The sequence below is a fragment of the Oryctolagus cuniculus genome, chromosome 12, assembly GCF_051225735.1.
Source record: "Oryctolagus cuniculus isolate XC-2025 breed Fujian yellow rabbit chromosome 12, ASM5122573v1, whole genome shotgun sequence".
In the NCBI taxonomy this organism is placed as follows: domain Eukaryota; kingdom Metazoa; phylum Chordata; class Mammalia; order Lagomorpha; family Leporidae; genus Oryctolagus; species Oryctolagus cuniculus.
This window is the reverse complement of record NC_142878.1, coordinates 98,561,033-98,587,240: the sequence shown is the minus strand read 5'-3', so window position 1 is coordinate 98,587,240 and position 26,208 is coordinate 98,561,033. Positions and strand designations below refer to the sequence as shown.

Sequence of the window (26,208 nt, the reverse complement as noted above, 5' to 3'; positions counted from 1 at the left end):
CTATCAGGGCAAGTACTATCACTCTTTCAGAGGGAATGAGTTCAAACTAGAAATGGTTCAGATTAAAAGTGTAAATGGGCTTGATAAGGGTTGTGTGTTTTGTGTTTTGAGAGAGAGCTGAGCTGATCTGAAGCCAGGAGCCTCCTCGGGGGCTCCCACGTGGGTGCAGGAGCCCAAGGACTTGGGCATCTTCCACTGCTTTCCCAGGCCATAGCAGAGAGCTGGATCGGAAGTGGAACAGCCGGGACTAGAACCAGCCAGCGCCCATATGGGATGCTGGTGCTTCAGGCCAGGGCATTAACCCACTGCACCACAGTGCTGGCCAATAAGGGTTTATATATTTATGAAAGATGTATGCAGCATAAGTTATAGAGAAAAAAAACGAATCTGTTTGCTTAAAACTCTAATTCTCTAAGAAAGGCAAACACACACCCCTCCATACTTCATCCTCCCTCACCCCCACTCACCAAAAACAACCTGGTTGTGGACAGTGGATGCTAACAGTAGGCTGATCTGACCCTCATGGCACATCACTGCTCCACGAGTGAGTGCTTTCTCTGGTCCCCAGGTTACAGTAGTGAAGTCCATTACAGTAAGTGAGTTCTTAGGAAAGGGAGTGCTTTTCTGAGTGATTTTGTATCCATCTCTTTTGAAGTCAGAACGTCTGATATTGGACACCTTTCAAATCCATTGTCAGACAACACCAGAGTTCTTCACACTAGACATTCAACGACTTTTCCAAATTATCATTTGCACAAACTCATAATACATTGTACAAAGGCAGACCTAGTACTTGTATTTATAGAACTATTTACAAAAATATCTCTAGTAGAAAATTAGAAACAAATTCATTAAGAGATCATGGATGCTGGAAAACTACTTCACTTAGGAATCAGGAGAATGTTTTATTTATTTATTTATTTATTTATTTATTTATTTTTGACAGGCAGAGTGGACAGTGAGAGAGAGAGAGAGAAAAGAGAAAGGTCTTTCTTTTCCGTTGGTTCACCCCGCAATGGCCGCTGCGGCCCACGCACTGTGGCCGGCACACTGCGCTGATCCGAAGCCAGGAGCCAGGTGCTTATCCTGGTCTCCCATGGGGTGCAGGGCCCAAGCACTTGGGCCATAGGATGTACTCTTAAAAATAGCACAAGGGTGAACATTTGAGACCCACATCCCATTTTAGCATGCCTGGTTCGAGTCCCTGCAACTCTGCTTCAGATTCAACTTCTAAAATACTAATGCACCATTTTACGCACAATACAAGAACATTTTCTAATAGGTGACTGCCAAATCTCATTACATTTAAAAGCTCTTACAAGGGCCAAAAGCATGGTTAACAAAACAGGAAAAGATTTCATTGTGATTTTAAGAGGGGAACATGGCCACAAAATGATATTTACCCCAAATCTCAACCATCCATACCAAAAAGCAGAGAAATATAAAGGAACGAAATAATACCTGTTAAGAGTGGTTGCCTCAAACAATTAACTAATTTTGCTGGAACCTTAATTAACTGCAAAACAGGTCAAAGATTTAACAGACACTTTAAGTCTATAGATAGAAAAATAAGCATATATTATATTATAAAGATATATTATATATATTATAAAGATATATAACATATTATAAAGATGTTATAAATCATTTGTCATCAGTGAGGTTTAAAACAACATATCACTCACTACACAACTATTTGAACAGGAAAGATCCAGAACTCTGACCTCACCAAGTGCTAGGGAGGAAGTGAAGCAACTCAAAGGCTCACGTATTGCTCGCAGGAATGAGAAATGTGCAGCCACTTTAGAAGGAGGTTTTGTGGTTTCTTGAAAGCTAAACCACCTCATACACTTCCACCCAGCAATCAAATTCCTTGATGATTACACAAAGGAGGTGCAAACAGGCCCATACAGAAAGCTGTCCACAAATGTTTATGGCAGCCTTATTCCTAATCGCCAAATCTTGGAAGCAACCAAGAGGTCCTGCAGTAGGTGAAACTTTGGTACATTCAGCCAAAGGAATCCTATTTGGCACAAAAAATACTGGATTATCAAGTCATGAAAACACATTGAGGAACTTAAATGCATAGTACAAAGTGAAAGAAGGTAGTGTAAAAAGTTTACCCACTGTGTGACTCCAATTATATAAGTCTAGGGAAAAAAATCAGAGTTAAGAGATTGGTGGTTGCCAGGCATTGGAGGGCAGAAGGGATGAATAAGCAGAATATGGAGGATTTTTAAGACAAGAAACTACTGTCACAGTAGATAAGTGCTCCTGAAGTTTGTCCAAACCAACAGAAAGTACAACAGCAATAGTGAATTCTAATGTGCACTATGGACTTTCCATGGTAATGATACGTTGATGCAGGTCCACTCCATGTGTGGGGGATACTGATAACATGGTAGGTTATGTGTGTGCAGGAGTACAGGGTAGATGAGAATTCATTGTACCTTCCCCACAATTTTGCTGGGAACCAAAAAATGCTCTATAAAGTAAAGCCTAGGGGAAGCATTTGGCCTAATAGCTACAAAATCCACATCCCACAACCTGGGTTAAGCCCTAGCTGCAGTCCAGATTCCAGATTCCAGCTTTCTGCTAATGTACACCCAGATTGGGTTTCATCACTGCAACTCACATCGAAGACCTGGATTCAGTTCCTGGCTCCCGGTTCCGATCTTGCCATGGCTGTTCTGGGCACATGGAGAAAGAAGCAGAGGACAGGAGCCCTGTCTGTCTCATGTGGTCCCTCTGGCTCTCAAACAATAAAATATAAACATAAATTAAAAAGTCTATTTTAAAAAGAGGTAAAATTGTGGCTGGGCTTATTTTTATTTTTTACCATACAAAGCTTCTAATGCTTTACTAATTTTCTACAATGAGTTTATTTTTATAATAAAGTTTTTTAATAACTGCTTGCTGAATACAGTCACTTAATAAAATTATCAGGAAAAATGAGTTAGAGGAATCCACAGCATTACATAGACAGGAATAACTGCTAAAAAAAAAAAAAAAACATTTTGACAAGCCATTTAACAGAGTCTGACAATTTGATTAGCAAATTTTACCAGTAAGTTAAATGTTCATTAAATAGGAATACTTTATGTACAGTACTAAAGTAAGGAAAATGGCCTAAATGATCTACTTATTGAGCTTTAAATAATTAAAGCTTCAAAAAATTGAGGCTATTTTTGAACTAGAGCTTTATTTAAAATCCTTACCCTTGAAATCTTAAGAAAATGTAAATAGCTATAGATATTGTCACTAAGCATTTAAAAATAAAGAATGATCTAAATATAGGATAGTTTTCAAAAGCTACCAAATTATGTTGTAACTGCTCATCAAGAAAGAAGTAAAATTCCACATGACCTGAACTAATGGCCACAGCTTGGAGGTACCTGGGACTACTCTTCAGACCCCAAGTTTACTGCACAATGCTGCCAGCTGGGTCACCAAATACATCCCTACCAAACCAGCCTTTGGCACTGTCCCCTTCTCTTTCTGGGTTACTGCATAGCCACTCACTGTTCCTCTGCTTTCACCATCAACACCCCTGTGCTGACCCCTAATTTAATCCCATCTCCTGCACCATCAACACCCCTGTGCTGACCCCTAATTTAATTCCATCTCCTGTCCTAGTCCCCTACTTCCATCCTGAATTCCCACACGCACCAGTGGAGCAGTCAGTCATCTTTCCAGTTCCTGTTCTGAAGGTACCCTTCTTACTCAAGTAAAAAGGAGATCCTCATGAAAGGATCCAAGGCACAGTTCCTGTCATCTATGCAGCTTTCCTTTGGCTCCACTCTAGGCCAAGGTGAAGCTCCCCCATCCCTACTCATCCTGAAACAGCAGCACCTCTAAGAGGCATCTCTGGGTCACCCAGGTTAAACTGCAGCTCATGCAACCCCACCCCTGCGCTTGCTCCTGTTGTTGTCCCAGTGCATTTAGCACCAGACAACAAACTGTTTAGTATTTATTCTCTGCCCCCATGCCCTGCCACTAAGTAAAAGCTCAATGAGAACAGGAATTTGTTTGGCTCACTGATGTTTCCCAAGCATTTAGAATTTAACTGGCACAATGAACAAGATCCATGAACATGTGTTGAATGAATTTTTACAAAAGGCCCATTCATAGATCACAAAACTAACACAGAAGCACATTACGGTAACTCTGCCTAAAATTAAGTGTTATGCTTCTCTCTCAAGACGAGTGACACTTAATGGCTGTACTGCTACAAGTGATTATGATGATTAGATACCAGAAATCTACCTTCCTTGTTAAGAATAACATGCCCTGGTATAGCTAAAAAGGATGTCTGAAAAAAATAGAAAGACATTCCTTCTCCAAAACCAAACTCTCCATACCCTTCAATTCCTCTTCCATTCACTATGCATATGCATTAAAAATCAGAATATCAATAGTAAATATGACATTAACAATAGTAAATATGACATTAACAATAGTAAATATGACATTAACAACTAAATAGTGGGTAGTGAAAACAGATAAAATAAAAATTCAAGAAGTCAAGATACTATTGGTAGTATCTACTGTGGCAGAATTTCTGTTCAAACCAACCATAATGAATACTCGGATATGCTTTTCTATAAAATTTTAAACTCTTTGAGACATGCTGGCTCCTGCCTCACCTTGCATAGTGTTCATCCCTTGCCAGCAAACAGTGGTTTGCAAAGCTACAGAGCAAAAAAATCCTCTGGTCCAAGCACATGGAAAACACTATGAGATCTACTCTGGATAAGGCAATCCCTTAAGAAAATCTGGAGGAACAAGATAATAAATGAGCCCAATTCCAGCTCTATGTCCATGGTTGTCTACCACAGATATGTTTGAACCACCAGAGAGCTTTGCTAAGTACCTGACCCTTAACCAACAGGGATTCTGATTTAATTAGTCTGAGGTAAGACCCAGACATCTAAAATTTTTTATTTTATTATTTTTGACAGGCAGAGTGGACAGCGAGAGAGAGAGACAGAGAGAAAGGTCTTCCTTTTGCGGTTGGTTCACCCCCCAATGGCCGCTGCGGCCAGCGCACGGCGCCGATCTGAAGCCAGGAGCCAGGTGCTTCTCCTGGTCTCCCATGCGGGTGCAGGGGCCCAAGCACTTGGGCCATCCTCCACTGCACTCCTGGGCCATAGCAGAGAGCTGGCCTGGAAGAGGGGCAACCGGGACAGAATCCGGTGCCCCGACCGGGACTAGAACCCGGTGTGCCGGCGCCGCTAGGTGGAGGATTAGCCTATTGAGCCACGGCGCCGGCCGTCATCTATAATTTTTAAAGCCCACCAGGTGATGTGCAGCCTGAATTGAATTCTAAACATTCTCTTCTCTAAAATGTAGATTCCAACCATTCATTTTCTATGTGTCTAGAGGGCTCTCTCTTCCTGTCATGTTGCTTTTCTTACAGAAGTCCTCCCAAGGACCCACGGCAGGAAAGCCCCAAAGTGGGGTCTGCCCTGTGATGTTAGGGAGAACTGGTGGTCAGAGAGCAAGCAGTTGGGCATGGGTGAGACCAAGAGACCACTGTTGTTACTTGAGAGGCCCTGAAGAACACCCAGCTGTTCACATCTCAGCTTTGAGTCTGTAAGACGGAGGTGTCAAAAAAGCCTCAGCGTGGTTTAAGTATTCCCCAACCCCCTAAACAACCATTATTGTGTACCAGTCCCACTTTCAGTGCTTTGAAACATTCCCTCTCAGAAGGCGTGTTTTATCACTACCCCCAATTCACAGGCAAGGGAATTGAAACATAGAAAGGTAAAACTTGGCAGAACTGGAATTTAAAACCAAGGAGCTCTGGCTCCAGGGTTAGCCCAGACACTCATCATTAATATGAGAAAAACAACACAAAAAGCCCAAACACTCTCCTGCATTTACGCTACCTGTATCCTGGGGTTCAAGTCAATCTGCAAATACCACTGTCTGAAACTGTGCTCCTAAATCCTGGTTACTTTTTAAGGCAGAGGGGTGAATGCATCTACAGCCCACAGGCACAGACACACCTCATTCCTGAGGTTGCCGTGAAACATCGAGTTTGTTACTGCTTCCGGGCTGCCATGACCTGCATTCAGTACCGCAGCTATTCCCAGAAATTACTAAAACGCAGTACATGTATGTATTGCTCAAAAGCAGAAGAATAAACTACATCTCACATTCAATGAAAGAAGTATTCACTTCCTGTGCCCATCCATAAATATATGCTAAGCACTTACTGAGAACAACTATTCCTGCCATCAAAGAAATTCAAGTCTGACATGCAGCCTAGCAGGTAGGGTGCTGGTTGGGATGCCTGTGTCCCATGTGCTGGATGCGCCACTCCAGCTTTCTGCCAACACTAGTGACTTCCCGAGAAGGCAACAGTTTGGCTCAAGTGATAGGTGCCTGCTCCTCACACAGGAGACCCGGGTACAGTTCTCAGCTCCCAGCTTCACAACTGGCTCTTGCAAGCATTTGGGGAGGGAACCAGTGAATGGGAGCGTGTTCGCTTCGTGTCCCTCTCTGCTTCTCAAGTACAAATTTTAAAAAGAACTTCCTTCAGTGAGGGAAACAGACGTGGGGCCCTGCCAGTGCATTCCAAGGCTCTTTCAAAACCAAGACTCTAGGTGTTAAGAAAGATAAAGCACAGAATGTGCTGAAGAATCAGGAGAAGACCGTCAGAATCAGAGAGAGCTAAGTAAGCTGCAATCTCGAGAAACGAGAATGTCAGAGGGGTAAGAGCAATGGTTATTTCAATACGGAGCACACTGAGATTGCGAGCCTGAGGGACAAGGAAGTCAACAGCCAGACCTCTACCTCAATCTGAAACTGCTAAGAGTGTGTGGCCATGAAAATATGCATTTTAAAAACACCAGCTTCCAGATGGCAATTTATGTGATGGACGCATCTGAGAGTGCTACATAACAATGTGAGGAATTAGACAAAGACCATAGACAGTACCCCAAGAGTGCCTGGTAAGAGAAAAAGAAGCCAGATGAGTAGGGGACACCCTGAAAGAAAGGAAGTAGAAACCTATTGCATCAAGAAAGTCAAGGGTAGAGAGATTTCCACGAGCGTCAAGAGTGTCCAATGCCATTAGGAATCAAGGGGGATTAGGGCTGAGACAGGTTCATTGATCGCAGCAACAGTGACCCTTAAGTAAGGCTGGTGAGGACAAATGCAAGGGAGCTGCTGCTGGGTGAAGTCAAGACTGAAGCAGGGTGAAGATTAAGCATCAGCAGGTCTAGAGGTGGCTGTTTAAGACTAGGGGAGATTAAGGCACACTGAAATGCACACTGGAGACAGCGAAGGAGTGACTGAACAAAGATTAACTGCAGGCTAACGTATTCAGCCAGCACTTACTAAGTACTTACTATGCATCAGAATTTGTTCTAGATATGGAAATATGACAAGGTAGGGAGAGATATGGGAATATGGTATGGCAGGGGGAAGTCATTGCATTAACAAAGGAAACAACAAACAATCGCAACAAAGAAGGCGTGGCCAGTCAGTGTGGAGTAACTAGCACTAGACCAGCCTTCCTGCAGTAAACAATGGAAAAACAAAAGAAAACAGGAGAAACAAGTGTTTTCTGTCACTACACTGGCATCCCTAAGCACCAAGCATACCATGGAAGACAGGCTACATAATTTTGTCAGATGAGGAGAAGTCAGGGGAATTTGCACGAAAAACGCAAAAAGGAAAGGGTTTTAAGGCTGAAGTTCAGAAATCTGCATATGCACCCCCTGGACTCTAAATGCCAAGCTGTATATGACTGCCATGACACTGCATGAGCAACTGCTAGAGCACACAGGGCTGGAAGGCATCAGAGCCCCATGGACAGTTCAGTCCATGCCTGTGCATTCAGCAGAAACCATGGAAGCCCACATGCTGGCATTAGAGTTAAATAAACCCAGCAAGGAAGACGACTATTCACAACACAAGAACAAAAAACCTCAAAGCCAGGCTTGATCATTGCAGGTTGATGTGTAATGTAGTTTGCTGCAAGAATATACTTTTTAAAGGAAAATGCATGCTCAACCAGGAGAAAAAGCAAACCATGTAAAGAGATGCAGCAATCAAAGAGAAAATGGAATACTCAGGGCTTCCAGTGAACTTTCACATATTAACTATGCGCACAGATAGACATTAGAGGATTTGAAGAGCCTCAAGGACAGTGGATCTACATGAAAACATACAAAATAGAACAAACACCTAGAGTTAAAAGCACCTGAAATGAAATAAAAGATTGGTGAGTTTGAAGTCAGGGGAATAGAAACGATACCAACTGAACCATGGCTGCAGTTGGTGGGGAGGAGCTGAAACAGTCTCAGTAAACAAGGCCAACAACAAGCAACACAACACACAAGTCATCAAAGGCACAGAAGGAGGTATTGAAGATACACTATTTAAAATTTGCCAAATTACTTAAAAAATAACAACTCGAATATAAATGAGGGAGGGTGGGTAGAGAGAAAATCAACAAATTTCAAACAGAATTTTTAAAAAAGACACACAATAATGAAATACCTGAAAACCAGTGATAAATAGAAATTCTTACAGAGCAGTGGGTAGGAGCCAGGGGGAAGAAAAAAATATACACAGGGAAGACACAAGAGTTACTGTTAACTTTTCATGAGAAAGAATACAAACCAGAAGCTGGTGGAAGAACATCTTCACATTCAGAATAAAAACTAAACTGTTTTTCTGGTAGTCTACATGCAATGAAAAAGTCATTCAAAATGGAACCAAACTTTTTAAAACCAAACAAAAGAGAGTTTGTGTTCAGAAGACTTCAACTTCACAAAGAAAAAAGCTAGAAAGAGAAAAATGGAAAATGTTATCAGGTGAAAACATGGTGAAAAAGATTAAAGAGCACTGTACATCGTGAATTTAGGAAAATATATAAATTTAACTGGATTTGTGCTTTTAAGCTTTTTAAAAGATAACTGAAAGCTAAAAGCAAAATTAAAAATGTAGAGATTGGGACAGTGCTGTAGCATAGCAGGTTAAGACCCCAGTCTGCAGTGCCAGCATCTCATATGTGTGCTGGTTCAAATCCCAGCTGTTCCACTTCTGATCCAGCTCTCTGCTATGGCATGGGAAAGCAGTAGAGGATGGCCCAAGTCTGTGGGCCTCTGCACCCACGTGGGAGACCCAGAAGAAGCTCCTGGCTCCTGGCTTCGGATCAGCACAGCTCCAGCCACTGCAGCCATTTGGGGAGTGAACCAGCTGATGGAAGACCTCTCTCTCTCTGCCTCTGCCTCTCTGTAGCTCTGTCTTGCAAATAAATAAATAAGCCTTTTTAAAAAATGTAGAGATTACTATATCCATATAACTATAAAACATAAGACAGTAATAGAATGAGGAGAAAGACTGAAATGAATATACACTGCTTAAAGCATCTTTTACAAAAAGATTTAAAAGCTACATAACAGTAAATTACAGATAAAAATTGTAAACTCTAGAGCAACCAGCAAAAAATTAAAAAGATGTGGTTAATAAGTGAAAACGATATAGCAGATTATACGAAAAACTCAAAATGCAAAAGAAAAATAATTTCTACTTCATTGTGATCAGGTACATACAACCTACATTTTTAAAGGAAAATTATTTTAATAGTTACATGGACTTACCATGTATAAAGACAAAAATGGGCTTTATCATTGCTTGAAATTTTATTTATTTTGGTTGTTCACTGATTGTGTGTCCCATCACAACAAACGTTGCATGAGAAAAAAACTTTTCTTGTAAAATTTTATTCTATGTTTATTACTGTAACTCCTAATGCCTAGAAAAATACAAGGCACATAGAAATAAATTAAATGAATGAATAAACCGATCTTTTTTAAAAAATGTTTTTTGCTAAGACTAATCCTTGAGAACAGATGAATGTTAAGTAACTGCTTCAATTTTATTTATTTATTTTTTTGACAGGCAGAGTTAGACAGAGAGAGAGAGAGAGAAAGGTCTTCCTTTTCCATTGGTTCACCCCCGAAGTGGCTGCTATGGCTGGCACGCTGCGCTGATCTGAAGCCAGGAGCCAGGTGCTTCCTCCTGGTCTCCCATGCGGGTGCAGGGCCCAAGCACTTGGGCCATCCTCCACTGCCTTCCCAGGCCACAGCAGAGAGCTGGACTGGAAGAGGGGCAACCAGGACAGAATCCAGCGCCCCGATCGGGACTAGAACCCGGGTGCCGACGCCACAGAAGGACCGATTAGCCTATTGAGCCGTGGCGTCGGCCTCCCATTTTATTTTTTAAAGGCAGTACAATCCACTTCCCAATCAAAATCCTATCTGGAACTGGAATCTATATAGAAGTTCAAAGGAGGCCCCTGAATACCCAAGGCAGCCCTGAAGATATCTCTATGAAATACAAAGCTCAATTCAAAAACTCTTGCTTTCTGTCATTTTACTGACCACTATGAAATACCTTGGTTTTAAAAACAGTTCCATAGAAATCTGCTCTACACGAGACACAAGGCTTGAAATGTGTATCTCGGGGCCAGTGCTGTGGCTCAGCAGGTTAACGCCCTGGCCTGAAGTGCCGGCATCCCATACGGGTGCCGGTTCTAGTCCCGGCTGCTCCTCTTACCATTCAGCTCTCTGCTGTGTCCTGGGAGGGCAGTAGAGGATGGCCCGAGTCCTTGGGCCCCTGCACCTGTGTGGGGGACCTGGAGGAGGCTCCTGGCACCTGGCTTCGGATCGGCACAGCTCCGGCCGTTGTGGCCATCTGGGGAGTGAACCATCGGATGGAAGACCTCTCTCTCTCTCTCTGCCTCTCCTCTCTCTGTGTAACTCTGACTTTCGAATAAACAAATAAATCGTTAAAAAAAAAAAAATAAAATAAAAACAGTTCCATTAAGTTGTCACATACCATGACATTTACCCATTGAAGTGTTCAAATCAACAGACTGTCAAATTCAAAAGCTGTCACTAACACAATTTTAGAAAATTACACCAACCCAAAGAAAAACTTCATATCCATTACCAGTTAATCCCCATTTCCAACCCCAGCTCCAGTCCTATGCAACTATTCATCTACTTTCTCTTCATATAAATTTGAAGAATTTTTCTTATACAAGGAATCATACAATACATGATTTTTGTGTCTGGCCTCTTTTAATTGGCATAATGTGTTCAACATTCTCCCATGTGATAGCATGTATAAGTATTTTGTCCACTTTTGTTGCCAAGCAGTATTCAAGTATATGGATATATCATATTTTATTTATCCATTCATCAATAGACATTTGGGTTACTTGTACTTTTTGATGAATAATACTGCTAGAAACATCTGTGTACCAGCTTTTACATAGCAATGCTTTCATATTTCTTGGGACATATGGTAACTGTATCTTTAATATTTAAAGGAACTACCAAACTGTTTTCCAAAGTACTTGTACTTAATTCCCATAAGCAAAGCTTGAGTTTTTTTTTTTTTAATTTCTTTGTTGACTATGTTTTTAATGTAATATCTAAGAAACCATTACCTAACCAAGGATCAGGAAAACTTACTTTGCTACTTGCCTCTAAGAGTTTATAGCTCTAGCTATAATGTGATTTGAGTTAATTTTTGTGCTTGGTGCGAGGCAGAGGTCTAAACATTCTTTGAATATATAGTTGCTCAAACAAAAAAACATTAACATGTCTTTTATTTCCTGATTTCACAGTCCTAGTACACTTGTTGAAAATCTGTTGACTGTGAAAGTACATTTCTGGACTCTCAATTCTATTCCACTGATGTGTAGACCTTTATGCTAACGCCTGTTGTCTCCATCACTGTAGTTCTGGAGTATCATTAAAATTGCTAAGTGTCAGTCCTCCCATTCTGACCTTCTTTTTCATTGTAGTTTGGTAACTCTGGCTCCCTAATACTACTGTGTGATTTTAGGATCAGCTTGTGAAAATCTACAATGACAACAACAACAAAAATCCAGCAAGATCTTTGATAAAGTGTGCTTAATCTGTAGATTAATGTGGGGCTTAATACAGTTTTAACAATATGAAACCTTCTGATCTATAAACATGTCACATCTTTCCATGGATTTAGATCTCTCATTTTTTCAAAAAACATTTTGTTGTTTTCAATACTACTCTTGTGCGCTTTATTTAAAAAATTGTTTTAAAGTATGTTTTAATGCTATTGTGAATACAGCTGATTTTTTAAAAAGATTTATTTATTTGAAAAGTAGAATCAGAGTCAGAGTTAGAGAAAGACAGAGAGACAGAGAAGAACCTTCCATATGCTGGTCCACTCCCCGAATGACCACTATGGCCAGGGATGGGCAGGTCAAAGCTAGGAGCCTGGAACTCAATCAGTCTCCCATGTGAGTGGCAGGAACCTAAGCATTTGGGTCATCTTTCGCTGTTTTCCCAGGCACATTAGCAGATAGCTGCATCAGAAGTTCTGGTACTCGGATTCCAATCCAGCTCCCTGCTAATGTGCCTGGGAAAGCAGCGGAGGATGGCCCAGCTCTTGGGCTCCTGGCTCTTGGCTTAAAAATTTGCTCTGTGGGCCAACGCCGTGGTAAAGTAGGTAAAGCATCCCTCCGGCAGCGCCAGCATCCCTCATGGGTGCGGTTCGTGCCCCCGATGCTACTCTTCCAATCTAGCTTTCTGCTTATAGCCTGGAAAAGCAGCAGAAGATAGCCTCACTTCTTGGGCCCCTGAAACCATGTAGGGGACCTCAAAGAAGCTCCTGGCTCCAGCTTTTGAATCGGTTCGCCTCTGGCCATTGCAACCATTTGGGGAGTGAACCATTGGACGGAAAACCTCTCTCTCTGTAACTCTACCTCGCAAATAAATAAATAAATCTTTAAAAAAGTTGCTCTATCTCCCACTGCTTTTCAGAGAGAAGGTGGATAAAAAGGTGCTGTGCGCTCTAAATCCATTTGACAAAAAGGACTAAGATAATCTAAGATCAGGAGCAGTAGTAAGCAGCCTTTGAACCACAAAATAGAATAAAAACTATGTTGCTTAGCACACCAAGTGTTGGTCCACTACTACTCAAAAGCAAAGCATTTCATCCTTGTAATTATGCTCACACGACACGCACTTATATACCCTAATGGTTGCGAAATTTTCTTCAGAATACTCAAGACTTTAATTTTTAAAGAAGAGAAAATGCCAGCTTTGATAAAATGAACATGCCTGCACTCGAAGGGAAAATTAAACCTTTAGGAAAAAAGCAATGAAACCACCAGATTGTGAAAAGGGTATTTTATCCACCAGGAAGTTTCTGAAAGCTGTTTTCTGTCATAAACAAACAAGGTGCCCAAACTCAGGACTGAACAACACATTCTACCAGTGCCACACAGCCACGATACTAAATTATTGTTCTTGCCAAGGCTTCAAATAGAGGGTACATTTCTAATTATGCTGGGTAAGCTCCAACTCCCTCAGTTTTGAGCAAGCAGAAAATTGTAGTCTAATGCTGCAAACTTCTATCAAGTTCCTAGTACCACGGGTTCAGTAAGTTATAACACACGTAAGATGGTGAATTTACTGATGACCAAAGATTGCCAAAATGACTTTTCACATACATTTCCTCAGGTTTTTAAACAAAAGGCATTTTAAAGTTGCTATAGCAATATAAAGGGAAAGTAAAGAATGACCAATCACACTGCCTCTGTTAAGGTCAGAGATGCTCTGTCTCATCTGCATTCCTTGTAGGCTGAGTCCTATTAGTGAGTCTCAAACTGAATTCTGCAGAACGGCATAGTTTCTAACTTCACAAGGCTGTAGTGATTGTATCTGGTGCCCAACACAGACAACCTAGTGCTGTGCTGCTCAAAAAATCCCAGCAAACCTTGTGGTCACTTCAATTCTAGAAGTCTCTTCTGCCTTCTCATTAACTGCTACTTATATTCCTCTGTTTTTCTTATGACTTTCCCACGTGGAGCATTCTCTAAAATACCTTCAGGCCAGACTTCAGCCCCTGGATCCTCAAAAGTGCAATAATGTACAGTTTGCAGGGCACTGTTAAGAGGTCAGGGAGAAGTCCCCTGGTGTTAATAGCTTCAGTAATATTGTTTTCTCCTTTAGACCACATCATTAAGGTGCTTTCATTATCCATAAAGCAATTCTTTATGTCACAGCAAATGAGATCCGGCACTAATTCAAATAGGCTAATTTCAACCTAACAAAATAATTTATTCCTAATAACTAAAGGACCAAGACAATGACCAAAATTTGTAAAGACTTGTTATGATACATGAGGGATCTTCAAACATTATATAAAAATACGTATTACAAAAAATATGCATGGGCTTAAAAAATTTTACACTAAAATAAAGGTATCTTTTGATTCCATTTCCCATTAACTTTCTGAACTATTCTGATGAAGAAGAGAAAAAGCACAGTTTTAAAAATGAATCCTACCAGAGCAAAGGATGATGCTACATGATAATTTACAAGGGAGAAGCCAGCAGAGAAGAAGCAAGAAGCCTAACGCAAAAAAAATGCTGCCCTTCCTGAATTGCAAGGTGACTTGAAGCAGAGGAATGAGATTTCCTTTCCAAGTTAGAACAAATGCACACATTAGCATTAAGTTCTTTTTTAAAAAAGATTTATTTTACTTATTTGAAAGAGTTAGAGAGACAGAGACAGACAGAGACAGAGAGGTCTTCCAACAGCTTGTTCACTCCCCAAATGACTGCCAATGGCCAGTGTTGAGCTGATCCAAAGCCAGGAGCCAGAATTTTCTTCTAGGTCTCCCACACGGGTGCAGGACCCCAAAGACTCAGGTCATCTTCTACTGCTTTCCCAGGGCTTAGCAGAGAGCTGGCTCAGAAGTGGAGCAGCCGGGACATGAACCAGCACCCATATGGGATGCCAGTACTGCAGGCCAACACTTTATCCTGCTGTGCCACAGCGCCAGCCCCAGCATCAAGTTCTGATAGGACCATCTCCTCGTCCTGAGGCTCTGCTCCATACTACTGGAAAGACACAGTTTTACCTTCTAAGCTACACACAGATTCAGTGACAGCCTCCAGAGCACCATGGCTTGCTGTGCCACCCTGGCATCCCAGGAAGATCCCACAGTCCCAGCAGGAAGCACTCAGCTCCACCATGAGGCGGCACTCAAAAGTCTTCACCATGGGTGTCTGCAATCACAGTTGGATATCCAAGTGGTCACACAGATCCGAGGAACTCCGTTACATGTTTTCTGGCATCTGGAAACTCAGAAGTCAACTCAGTACATTTCCAGAGGCCAGAGCCTCTACACCTAGGACCAAGCAGCTCAGAACATGTCCTGGGGTGGGGGCAGTGAACTTCCCAAGGCAGGAAGTGTTCAAGTTGCACATAAAGTCCTGACCTCTGGTCCAAGATCCATTTGTGGGGATCTTGAGGTGACCTTAGTTATAAGGGGGCTGCTTGGATGCAACATTTCTATCAGGGGCCTTGTCTGGACCTTGATTGCCAGGCTCAGAGCAGGAATAGAGCAGGGACAGACTGTCCCATGAGTCATTTGCGAGCACAGTTCTCAAAGTGTGGTACCATAGAAACACTAAGCGGAGCTGTGGGGACCCAGTACTGCTCAGAGAACTTGCAGGAGGTCTCTGCCACACAGCAGCATTCCAGTTCCTCTCAGTGCTCTAGGTCAGGGGTGAGGAGCCTTACTCTAGAAAAAGATACCAGTCCTAGCTAGACAAGACAAGAGGTCTCTAAGAAAATCGAGGAGCGTGATCACGAGACAGTATGACTAACTAGTCCACACAATCCTCAGGGAGCTGATTTAATAAGACATAAGTCTGCCCAGGTGCCCTGGAGTGTCACAGGATTAGACCTGGACTGGTTAAAGCCAATGGGTTATATTCAGCAGCCAGGGCCAACCTCATGGGCGTGCAGCCTACATGGTCACACAGAAACAGTCACACGGCTCGCTCTCTGAAGGGCCTGCACTGGGTTTAAACCTCTGCTGGTGGTGTCTTAAAAATCCTCAAAACTCTGTCTTTGAACTTGTGTTTTGTAAGCCAGTCAAAAGAGCATGAGTCTGAGCCAAGGAGGTAGGTGGAAGAAAGGAAAGAGCTTTATGTTTTAGTATCTTTAGTGGCCCTTTACCCCTGCCTTTGGAACAAGGTCCTCACAAAATTGTGCAGCAGGCCCAGTTAGCAGTGGTGAGGTAAACCCCTCCCAAGTAGCCAGCCACACTTTGAAGGAGGGAACTGAAGACTAATCAGGGATGGGCTTTTGGTATAGCGACTAAGCCTCTACTGTAATCCCCACAGCTCATGTTAGAGTGCCCAGGATCAAGTCCTGGCTGAAGTCCTGAATCCAGCTTCCTACTATTCCAACCTGGGAGGCAGCAGGTGATGGCTCAAGTACTTACATCCCTGCCACTCACATGGGAGACTTGGATTGAGTTCCCAGACCCTGGCTTCACATACCTTTCCAGCTGTTGAGGGCATTAGGGAAGTAAACTAACGCATGAAATATTTCTTTCTTCCTTTGAAATAAATAATAAATAAATTTTAAAAAGACTAATCACCAGGGACCTTGAGGACTCCTCAAACCCTCTGGTCCTAACCCTACCAGCAAATCTCCTTTCATACCTCAAGGTCCCTCTTAAAAGTCAGTTCCAGTCCCAGGGTGGCAAGGTACCCTCCTCAGACCCCCCCGCCCCCCGCCAACAGCTCAAGACTCCCCACTGGTGTGAACCAGGACACAAGACCTATGTTAACAAATCACAGCATGAGGCCACAGCATTAGCAAGAAGGGTCCTTAGTGACACAGCTCAAGTCCCTGTAGTTATTTATGCTCCACACACAGACAAGCCCAAAGACTAGGACCACTGGTTTTCTCTGGCTACCACCTCTCTGATACCCCAACTCTGGAACCGATGGAAGCTGAGGTTCCAACCCCAGGAGGGACACAGCTCTGGGGCAAGCAAAGCAGGATTTAAACTGGAACTTCACTGATCTTGATATATGGCCTAGGGCAGGTTCCCACTTCCTTTAACTAATATTTAAAAGGCTATCAGAAGTGCCTCCCTCACAGACCTTTGAAGAGAATTAGACAGGACAATGTGGTATAATTCAAAAAAACAAAAACAAACAAACAAAAAAACCTCTTGCTTCCCCTCCTTGTGTTGTTATTTAGAAATGAGACAACGGTACCTTAAGAAGCCTGACAACTGAAAGTGCTTCATTAATGCTGATTCTGTTAAACATCCTTTCTTGTCCCTCCGACCTTTATTCTTGTGACCAGAGCCTTCATTAACCATCACTTCCTGTCCCAAGACGCAGCAGTGAGGGCACTGTTAGTTCTGCATATATCAAATACCAACTGTGACCAGGGACTACAGGAATGAAAGCAGAGAGATAAAGTCCTGCCCTGGACAAGCTCACAGTCTTGCATGAAATAGGTACACAGCAAATAAATGGTGATTAAATGGGTAAGTACTTTACATATATAAAGAGTGTGTAACAGAAATATTTCTGTAATGAAATACATCCAAAAGCTCTGGATACTTACCTCTGTCAGGGGAAGGAGAGAAAAGTATCACAGAAAAGGAAGACACCCATACGGGATGCTGGTACAGCTGGCAGTGGCTTCACTGACTATGCCATGGCTCTGCCCGCCCCACACCCCCAAACCCCCAACAACCCAGGCTGTTCCCACTTGTGATCAAGCTGTCTGTGTGCAGTCTGTGAAAATTCACCAGATTCTGTGCAAATTAATTCGAGCGCCCCATGCCCGTTTTCCTGCACACACACCTTACACTTCCGAACAACCTGGAGAAGAGAGGCCGTGAGTCAAGGTCCTCTTCTCAAGGACGCGACCAAGGCTACTGCTGGCCAGGGACAGAAAACACCCAAGACGCAACCGAGGCCATGGGAAAAGTTCTTCCTCTCCCAAACCCTGCCACCACCCACACCCACCAGGACTCCTGTCACTCTCCACCTCCCTTTCCTCTCCTCCACGCGGGTTTCTGCCCCTCCCTTCCTCACCTCCACACCTACACATCACCTTTTCATTCTCCTCCCTTCCTCTCTCCTCCCGCGTCCCCCTTGAGCCCCTCCCTCCTCCACTTTCTATCCCAACTACCCCTCAAACACACACACCCTCCCCGCTCTCTGCACCTCGGGCCCCACCCACCCAGTGACAGGAAGGCCACCACGGCCAACCATCCACAGAAAGAGCTGAGTGGATATGAAACCAGGAGCCAGGAGCTTCCTCCAGGACTCCCACACAGGTCCAGGGGCCCAAGGACTTGGGCCCTCTTCAACTGCTTTGCCTGGCCACAGTAGAGAGCTGGAACGGAAGTGGAGCTGCTGGGACTCGAACCAACACACATATGGAATGCTGGTACTGCAGGCGGCGGCTTCACCCGCTATGCCATGGCTCCGACCGCCGCCCCACCCAGGCTTTTCCCACTTGTGATCCCGCTGTCTCCTCAAACGCCTAGGAAAGCAGAGGAAGTGGCCCAAGGACTTGGGCCCCCGAACCCACACCGGAGTACTGGATACAGTACCTGGCTTGGGCTCCGGCCTGGTCAAGCACCGGCCATTGTAGCCACCTGGCACCTGGGCGGGGTGAGCCCACACACTGAAGATCTCTCCCTCACCGCCTCATCTATAACTCTGCCCTTCAAACCAGTCTTTAAATAGAAAAAAGTCGCGTACTTACTATGAGGTGTCAGAATCTTGGGGCAGGCTGGAACAGAGCAAAGAGGGATTCTTGGGGTTTCTCTAAGCTTCTGCTTTCTCCTCCCTGTGTGCAGTCTGTGGAAAGTCACCGGATTAGGTGCAAATTAATTCGAGCGCCCCATGCCCGTTTTCCTGCGCACACACACCTTACACTGCCGAACAACCCGGAGAAGAAAGGCCGTGATCAAGGCCTCTTCTCACGGATGCGGCCAAGGCTACTTCCCACCAGGGGCAGAAAACCGGGGCCGTGGGAAAAGTTCTTCCTCTCCCCACCCCACGCTCAACCACACACTCACCGGGATGCCTGTCACTCTCCCCCTCCCTTGCCTCTGCCCCACGAGGGTTTCTGCCCCTACCTTCCTCGCCTCCACACCTGCACGCCACTTTTTCATCCTTCCCCCTCGCTCCCTCCTCCCACCTCCCCCTTACACCCTCTCCTCCACCTTCTATCCCAGCTACCCTTCACACACACACCCCACCCCCGCTCTGCACCCTGGGCCCCGCCTACCCAGTGACAGGAAGGCCACCACACCAAACTCTCCGCAGGAAGGCCGTTTCTGTGTCTCTGGAACATGAACGCAGTCTTGAGGTGTAGTCTTCCAGAAGGGGCCGAAGCAAAAGACTGCACCTAGAAATTTCCAGAAGCCCAAGATAACTGATGCGGCCGCCTCAGACTGCAGCCTCATCTGAACCCGGCCTGAACCTGGGGGGGCACTCACTGTGTCTTCTCAGGGTGGGCCACCAGCGTCGAGGATGGCTCCTCAAGGCTTGTGCCAGCGCTGGGCAGGAGCGGACACGACGCTGACTCCTACCTGAGCACCAGCACAGCTGCAGATGCGCCTGCGGGTGCACTTCCAGGTCACAGCGCCAGGCGCAGGCGCACTCCTCACTGGCCGTCGCCATGGCGCAACGGGACGCATCTGCGCACTGCGACATCCCGCGTCCAGCGCCCCCAGGGTCACTTCCAGTCCCGCCCCTCCAGGCTTTACCCAGGCGGGGCAGCCGCTGGTGGCCCAGGTACTCTGCACCCCACTTCCCTGCCTCCTGGGAGTCCTCAATGGAGCTCCTGCCCCCTGGCTTCTGTTTGGCACAGCGCATGCTGTTGAAGCCGCATGGGGAGAGAAGCAATGCAAGCGGCATCACGAGCGCTCTTTCTCGCCAGAGCGTCCTTCTGGGGGATCAACCCCCCAGGTGACTACAAAGGCCGGGGCTGGGCCAGGCCAAAGCAGATGCCAGGGACTTTATCCGGTGCTCCCTTCTGGGTTCAGGGGCCTACGTCCTTGGGCCATCTCCCTCTGCTTTCCCAGGTACGTTAGCAGACAGCTGGATCCCACGGGGAACAGCTTCCGGGAGGGACCAGCGCTGTGCGGTAGCGGGTAAAGCCACCGCCCACAGTGCCGGCATCCCATATGGGCTCCGGTTCGAGTCCCGGCTGCTGTACTTCCGAAGCAGCTCTCTGCTGCGGTCTGGGAATGCAGCAGAAGATGGCCCAACTCCTTGGGCCCCTGCACCCATGCAGGAGACCCCGGGGAGGCTCCTGGCTCCTGGTTCCTGGCTTCAGATCCGCTCAGCTCCGCCCTTTGCAGCCAACAGGGTAGTGGACCAGCAGATGGGAGACCTCCCTCTCTCTCCTCTCACTCTGCCTCTCATCCTCTCCATGTGTAACTCTCAATGAAAAATAAGAAAGATCGAAAAAAGTAAAAAATTTAAAAAAGGAAGACATAGCTGTAAATAAAATACTGCATCAAGACCAACTACTAGAGTTTGTGTAGAATTTGATATTATATGCACTACATACCCTATTAACACAGAATTTGAAAAAGAGTTTAACTTAGAAAAGATTCTGGTACACATTCCTTCTCTTCTTCCTTACAAACATTCTGTCTGGCGTATTCTCTGACTCACGCATCAGGAAATCTTTGCAATTTATTTATTCAGACTCTTACGTATCCACTTGCACAAGGACACGGAACACCTGTGATCTACACAGTTCTCCACAGAACACAGGTCTGCTTGCCAGTCACCACCCTTCACAGTCTAGCCCTGCATTTAACCTATGGAATGTGTTTGAAATGTGACAAATCCTATCTTCCACAAAGCAAGACAGAATACAGAAAGGCAGCATCTGAGGTCACTGTTGACATTTTCTACGTGCACGTTATCATGTTGGTACTTTTTCTCTCATTTCTCAATGTTAGATACATCAGCTAGGAGCTGCATCATAAGCAGCACTAGGTGTTGGCACTGTGGTGTTGTGGGTAAAGCTGCCCCCTGCAACGCCAGCATCCCATATGGGTACCACTTCCAGTCCCAGATGCTCCATTTCTGGACCAGCTCCCTAATTGCCTGCGAAGGCAATACAGATGGCCCAAGTGCTTGGGCCCTACCACTCTTGTGGGATACCCAGATGAAGCTCCTGGCTCTTGACTTTGGCCTGGCCCGGTCCCAGCCACCACTGAGGCCATTTGGGGAGTGAACCAGTGGATGGAAGATCGATCTATCTCTCTCCCTCTCTGTCTCTCTGCCTTTCAAATGAAAAACCTTATCTCTTTTTTTTTTTTTTTGAGTAAAGTAGCAACACCAGGACTTGAAACAGGGAATACCATATGGGATGCAGGTGTTCCAAGCAGCTTCTTAATGCCATCCAACATCAAATACCTGCCCCTGAAGGTCTTCTTACTCAACTTCTCATTTCACATGTGAGGTTTACAACCTTTGTTCCTCTCAAAAGGACAGTACTGTACTGCCTATGTTAGAAAGAGGAAATCTAGCAGGTAAGCGCTGTGGTGTAGCAGGTAAAGCCACTGCCTGCAGTGCAGGCATGAGCCTCAGCTGCTCCACTTCCAATCCAGCTCTCTGCTGTGGCCTGGGAAAGCAGTAGAAGATGGCTCAAGTCCTTGGGCCCCTGCACCCATGTGAGAGACCTGGAAGAAACTCCTGGCTCCTGGCTTCAGATTGCAGCAGCTCCAGCCATTGCAGCCATCTGGGGAATGAACCAGCAGACGGAAGACCTCTCCCTCTGCCTCTCTCTCGTCCTCTCCTTCTCTCTCTGTGTAACTCTGACTTTTAAGAAAATAAATCATTAAAAAAGAAAGAAAGAAGAAAGAAATCTAATCAGAGCAAGATCAGCAGTAACATTCCCGTGTCAGGCATTTGATAAGAGAAATGCCCCTACGTGTTCAAAGTGCCTCCCTGTATTCTCTCCATTTACTGAGTGCATGTATTGGTCAAACGACTGGTGCTTTTGAGGAGGATGAGCAGAACAAGAATAAGAGGCAAAGGATGACAATAATCTGCAGCAGGGCCATGGAACAAAGGTGGCAGAGAGGGAAGATTCTAGTTATACCAAAGCTATAAAGAGAAAAAGCTGAGTCGCTCCACATGCATGTAGAAACATCTAAAGGTACTCTGCTTTCTAGCCTAGGTAGGAGGCGTGAGTAACAAGAGCACCCATCAAAGAGAACACAGCCTTTTTTTACCTATTAAGACTGCTAACAATTACATAATAATGACCTGGAGTTCACACTACAGAATAGAGAAGCAGTGTGCTTCAAGACAGCACACTTGAGTCTTTTTTTTTTTTTAATTTTTTACAGGCAGAGTGGACAGTGAGAGAGAGAGAGAGAGAGAGAGAGAGAGAGAGAGAGAGAGAGAGAGAAAGCTCTTCCTTTTGCCGTTGGTTCACCCTCCAATGGCTGCCACGGCCGGCGCATTGCGCTGATCCGCTGGCAGGAGCCAGGTGCTTCTCCTGGTCTCCCATGGGGTGCAGGGCCCAAGCACTTGGGCCATCCTCCACTGCACTCCCGGGCCACAGCAGAGAGCTGGCCTTGAAGAGGAGCAACCGGGACAGAATCTGGCGCCCCGACCGGGACTAGAACCCGATGTGCCGGCGCTGCAAGGCGGAGGATTAGCCTATTGAGCCACGGCGCCGGCCATACTTGAGTCTTAAACCAAGGGTTCTAACATGATCCAGGAGCAACCAGGACTATAACCCGGCGTCCATACAGGATGCTGGTGATGCAGGCAGAGGGTTAACCAAGTGAGCCACGGTACTGGCCCCTCCAATCACTCTCGTAACATCTCCACAGTTCCCTCCTCATGCGTGTCCTCTCTCAATCCCTACTCAGTATAGATTCTACTGTCTGGCACTATCAGGCCCCCCACCAGGTGCCCAGTACTCATCCTCTCCTCCTCTGTTTCTCTATCACAGGAACCTTAAAGACCTTGATATGTACTAAACCCAACTCTCCGCCATCACCTCACCTCCACACAAATAGCTGGCCATGGTTCAAGGATGCTACAAGGAACTGCATCCCCTGAACTGCAATGTCTCCATCATTAACGTTTTACCACATCTGTTCCAATCACCTTCTTTATCTAACTGCACCCATTCTCATTACTCTTAGAGAGCAAGTTTCTGACATAAGGGCTGATCTGCCCTATGTTCACCAGAGTAAACGTTCCACAAGAGAATATTCACCTCTGGAACCTCAGATCAGTAGCTGAATAAGGAAACTGATACCACACTGTCAGTCCAATCTAGAGGTCCTCTGCACACGCTGTGCCTGTCAACAGCAGCCCTTGCACTTGCTGCCCAGCATCAAATGCGGCATTCCCTTGCTGTACCTCTTTTATTCTCAAATAGCTGCTCAGTGTTTCCCCACCTTTGTGATATTGACAATTCTCAAGAGTTCCAATCTTTCACTCTTTAGGATGTCCCTCAAGCAAAAACTGTAAAGGTGTCCTCAAAGTCAAACTCATGTTGGCATTTTATCAGAAAAACCTCAGAAATCACACTAACCTTTTCTCAGCTTTTCTCATCAAGAATCACATGATGTCAACGTATGTCACGACTGGTGAGGTTAACCTAGATCATCTGGTCACCAGATTTTCCTCTGTAAATCATAAGCATTTTGTGGGGAGATAACCCAATACTACACAGCATTCAATGTCTCATCAAACTTCTTCCCACCAACATCAAGATCCATTTGTAACTTCCATATGAATCAACTATCATTATGGTAGACGCCAAATAATGGCTTGTTTTTTTAACTACCCATTTTACGGGGAGATAACCCAATACTACACAGCATTCAATGTCTCATCTAACTTCTTCCCACCAACATCAGGATCCATTTGTAACTTCCATCTGAATCAAGTATCATTATGGTAGATGCCAAATAATGACTTTTTTTTTTGAACTACCCACTTCTTCATCATTAACAAAACGCCCCGCTGTAAAGAAGAAATTTTTCTTATCTCTCACTTATTCGTATACAACATCAACATTTACTTTAGTGCTGAAATTATCCAGTATCTGGCCAGTGTGCGCTCCTTCAAGCTAACTTCTGCATCTTCATGACACACCCTATCACTCTGAAAGAATTTTTTTTTAAGATTTATTTATTTATTTGAAAGGTAGAGTTAGAGAGCCAGAGAAAGAAAGAGAGAGAAGAGAGACAGAGAGAGAGACAAGAGAGAGATGAGAGAGAGAGAATGAGAATCTTCCATCCACTGGTTCACTCCAGAAATGGCCACAATGACCAGAATTTTGCCAATCCAAAGCCAGGAGCTTCTTCCAGGTCTCTCACATGGATAAAGGGGTCCAAGGACTTGAGCCATCTTTCACTGCTTTCCCAGGCACATTAGCAGAGAACTGAATCTAGCAGCTGGGACCCAAACCGGCACCCATATGGGATACTGGCCCCACAGGTGGTAGCTTTACCTACTAAGCCACAGCACCGGCCCCTGAAGAGTTCTTCAATTCCTTAGAGAAATATATTTCCCAGGCTCATTACACATACCCTGCAATCAACTGTTCCTTCAAGGAACTTTGATTTCCCTCTTAGGAGATGACAGAATTTACAAATTCATCTAGCTATTTTTGATTGTAGACATCTTCCATGACCATTTTGAGGACTTCCCATATGCATGGATTTCAAACTTTTCGCATCAAAATAAACTTCTCTCTTAATTCCATTTTCTACAAACTTTTAAAGTGGTGTCATATGCATAGATTTTCAGTATCTACATTTATATTCATGTTTTAAAAACCATGAATTTACTTTAAATTTCCAATTCCTGTCTGACATCTTCAAATTCTTTTTAATCTTCCTCATTCTATATTTATAAATTCCTTATCTGTCAATAATAAACATAGTTTGTTGTAACCTCAATATATTTACTTGGTTGCTCAATCTCCTGAATATATAACCAACTTCATTGGCTGCCTATGCAGCTCTCAGTCCCACTGCCTCCTTCACCTCTAGTCTGGTTGCCCACTCTTCAGCTCCTGTACCTGTCACTGCCTCCAAAGAAAGGGAAGGTAGGGAAATCCATGAAGAGTCCATAACAATCCCAAAATGGAACTCCATATTTTCTCCCTGCAAACCTGCTTTTCTCTGAGTCTTCCACTTGTCAGTAATCCAATGTAATTCACTTCATTGTCTGGCCAAAATTGGGTTTGCTTCTTTTTCTCAGTATCCATCTAATAACACGCTTATTTGCTCTACCTTCAAGACTTAATCCAAGCATTGCTACTTCTCTCCAGCTTCAGGCCAACTTTTACAGCCCAAGTCTACTTATGCTGCTCACAAAGACTGCTTTAAGAGTCTCAAATTCTCTGCCTTGCAAGCCTACAATCTATTCCCCAGAGAGCAACCAGGATGACTTTTTTTTTAAGACAAACACAAACCAACGCACAGCCTACTCTACTGAAAATTCTCCATGGACTTAGACGTAAAATAAAATCCAAACCCTTCACCGTATCGTATCAGCTTCTTGAAGTACCCCTGCTACTTCTCCAACCTCACCCACCAGCTAACTAGCATCTGCCACTCAGATCTTTCTGTGACCCTCAGTCACCAGGCTCTGCTTCATGCACTCTGCGCTTGCTGCTCTCTTCCATAAACTGGGTATAGTCCCTCACATCGAACAGCTGTGCTAGAATGTCACCTCCCCAAGAGCCTTTTCTGACTGCATTCAGTACCTCTAGCTCCATCTTCATACACTGCTTTTTTGTTTTCACAGCACTTAACACTATCTGTAGCGCTATAATGAGTTTTATTCAGTAGTTTAATGTCTGTCTTCCATTATAAATCGTTATTCTTATAGAGACAGCGTATTGACCACACAGTATTACTTATAACACCTCATGAACACTGAATAAATGTTTGCTAAGCTGACACATTTACAGAACTGTGTATGGAATACTACATGAAATACAATCACTTGAAGCTACGGACTCAGTATGCATTCCAAAATAATAGGGTCAGCAACCACCAGCAATTTCTAGAGCATACCCTCAAACCTGAGATGTGCCATTAACAGCAGAATTTCTGTGATTACAGAATGCGGCAACTAAAGAGACATGAATACCAAGTCAACTGACAAGCTGCTGTCTGCAAAATATAAAAGGTGAGCAGAGAGCCGCATGGAGAAAGTCTTTCTGAGCTGCCCAAATGACAAATATCTTCATAATAATATAAAGCTCTATCTGGAAGACATCTATAAGATTCAAAAATGCATACTCCAGTGGTTTGTATATGCATCAAGAATGAAAACCAACCAAA

General features: G+C 44.4%; 1 long non-coding RNA gene across 5 annotated transcripts in view; it reads right to left on the bottom strand.

Annotated features, from left to right (window-relative positions):
* LOC103346136 (uncharacterized) overlaps positions 1 to 26,208 on the bottom strand; it is a 114,139-nt gene that overhangs the window by 54,321 nt on the left and 33,610 nt on the right. For 4 of the 5 annotated variants that reach the window (XR_016218335.1, XR_016218334.1, XR_016218336.1 and 1 more), the window contains exons 4-5: positions 19,146 to 19,265; positions 18,618 to 18,712 (exon numbers count right to left, since the gene is read on the bottom strand). This is a non-coding gene — a long non-coding RNA (uncharacterized LOC103346136). Of the gene's footprint in view, positions 1 to 17,108; positions 17,287 to 18,617; positions 18,713 to 19,145; positions 19,266 to 26,208 lie in introns of those variants that run through there. The other variant, XR_016218337.1, reaches the window with a different exon arrangement.